Genomic DNA, 2500 nt, shown 5'->3' with positions numbered 1-2500 from the left:
ATATATCCCACAGGGGGAAAATTGAAAAAAAGTTGAAAAAAAAAATTTTTGGGGACTTAGAAAATTTTTCAACTTTTGTCAGACTTCCAGACAGGGGAGCGTGTCAGTGCGCGCATCCGATTTCAGTTCCAGAGCGATTCGCGCGATGAGTCCTTGATACTTAGTCGTTTTTGGCAAAATTTCTGACTTTTTGAAAATTTCACAATTTTGTGAAAACTTCCACAAAATGAGGTTCTAGTATGTTAGAGGGCATCCCAGGAGGGCTCCAAAAGTGTGGGTAAAATATATATCCCACAGGGGGAAAATTGAAAAAAAGTTGAAAAAAAAAATTTTTGGGGACTTAGAAAATTTTTCAACTTGTGTCAGACTTCCAGAGAGGGGAGCATGTCAGTGCGCGCATCCGATTTCAGTTCCAGAGCGATTCGCGCGATGAGTCCTTGATACTTAGTCGTTTTCAGAAGTCACAATTTTGACTTCCAGGACCCGCAAAACGTTTGTAAATTGAGCCCGCTCCCCAGTTCCAAGCGTTTTGAGGTGTCCCCGGTTGCAGTAATGCAGCCTGCCCACTAGATGTCGCAAAAGAGACAAAAAGTGAAAAAGAACCAGAATGAGGAAATTCCAGGGAGCCGAATCCGCCTGACAGTTCCAGGCGATCGGGCACTTTTTTGCATGCGTCCCTAAAGTGGGTATAGGGTGACACTCCATGCAAAGACCCAGTTTTGCACACCACCGGCAGAATATATGAGAGAGAGGTACCTCTCAGCCCCGACACATTTCGACTCATTTAAGCTGGTTTTCACCTCCGTAGGCCTGGGTATGCGTTTTGGCTATGAGTCCCTGTTCGGCTGGAGGTCTGCACCTTGGCTGAACCCAGGCTTCCGCAGCTGCGTGGGGGGACTTTTGCCGGTCGCCTATCCCAAGTCAGAGAGGTGTTCCTGGGTTGAAGTGAGCCTGGCCAGACCCCCCCGCGGGCCCTGGTTCTCCACATGGGGGCGCCGTCAAGGCTAAAATCTGGATTTTTAGGCCGAGGAGAGGCTCCATGAGGGCGGATGCTTTTGTGGCTTCGACCCCAGTGCTGTTCCACATCCAGTACCCCCCCGCAAGGGCGCCTGTACCCGAGTCGCGCTTCCAGGACTCGTGGGCACGTATCTCCCGACGACAGGGGTTTGCAGCCTCCGTACTTGGGCAAGTCCCTACATGCACCCCTGCTCTTCCTCCGATCGATCTGGCGCAGCGCTCCCGGGTGGGGAGGTGGCGCCGCTCGCTCGGCCCGGGCTTTGGAGCCCGCGCTGGCTTAAGGTGAGCGGTCCCCTTCCTCCTCTACCCCCGGGCTTCCGACACCTATCTTTGGGCGCGCATGCCGGCCTCGCCTCCCGTCTGCGGAGGTGGCCGAGCCGTGGGGAGTTTGACCCGAACCGAGCGAAGGCAGTGGTCCGACGACCCGTACGGGCGAACGGCGGGGCGCCCACCCAGCCAGGCGTGGGGGCCCGTCGTCCGAATCGCTCCCTGTGCGGGGAAGCACAGCGATCTTCTCCGAGGGCGGCCCTTTTCTTCCAGATGCGTACCCGGCCAGCGGAGGCTCGCGCTGCCCCTCGTGTCCGAAAGGGCGGCCTCCGCGGCGGTGGCGACAGCGGCGGCGGTGGGTGGCCTCTCCGCGCCACTGCCGAGCTTCGCGATTTCCAGTCTTTTCCCGAGCCCCTACGTCAGTGGGGAGGACGACAGAGGTGTGGAGGCAGGCGAAGGGGGTTCTCACCGTGCGGTGTGCCCCAGCCCGACCGTTGCCTTCCCCCTCGACCCTCGTCCTCCCAGGCGGCTCGGCCAGGGAGCAGGAGAGAGAGCGAGAGAGGGAGAGCGGAAACCCCAGAGCCAAGGGGTTAGATGGAGAACGGGAGAAGGAACGAGGGCCAAGAGGTAGGGAGTACGGTGAAAGGCCGACCTGGGATCCCCCTGCGCTCCCGCCCTGGGCGGGGAGCAGCCCTGGGAAGAAAAGCCGCTCGGGCATCCCTTTGAGGTTACGGGCGCGAGCGGGAAGAGGGACTACGCTGGAGGGCGACGCCGACACGGCCAGGCCGACGACCACCCACGTGACCTCAGCGTCGCCGGGTTAGTGCCAGAGCCGCGGCGGACCCCGACGGCCAGCCCCCCTCTCCCAATCCTCGTGCCTGTCCGCCGGTGGGTCGAGGACCCCCCGCGGCGGAGGCAGGTCTAAGCCAGACGGTGGCGCCGCATAGGCCCACCCCCGCACGCCATCTCCCTGAGCGACCCTGTGTGTCGTCTTGGGTGCGGTTGGTGAGACGGGGGCGGCCGTGGCATCCTCCGGAGGCCAGTCACCTCGCCCTCCCCGTGCAAGGGGTGTTTTCCAGACGCCTGCCGCTTCGGGACCATGCACCGCACAGTGAGCCGCTCCTCCCGCACATGTTCCCGGTGCTGCGAGGGCTCCGTTCCCCGGCCCCCCCAGGGAAGCCCCATGCCATCCCGCATCCTCTCCGGACGCCGCACG

The sequence above is a fragment of the Phyllobates terribilis genome, unplaced genomic scaffold (assembly GCF_046119375.1).
Source record: "Phyllobates terribilis strain yellow unplaced genomic scaffold, ASM4611937v1 Scaffold_2593__1_contigs__length_120470, whole genome shotgun sequence".
Classification (NCBI taxonomy): Eukaryota; Metazoa; Chordata; class Amphibia; order Anura; family Dendrobatidae; genus Phyllobates; species Phyllobates terribilis.
The sequence above is the reverse complement of the archived record's forward strand: the minus strand, read 5'-3'. Positions refer to the sequence as shown.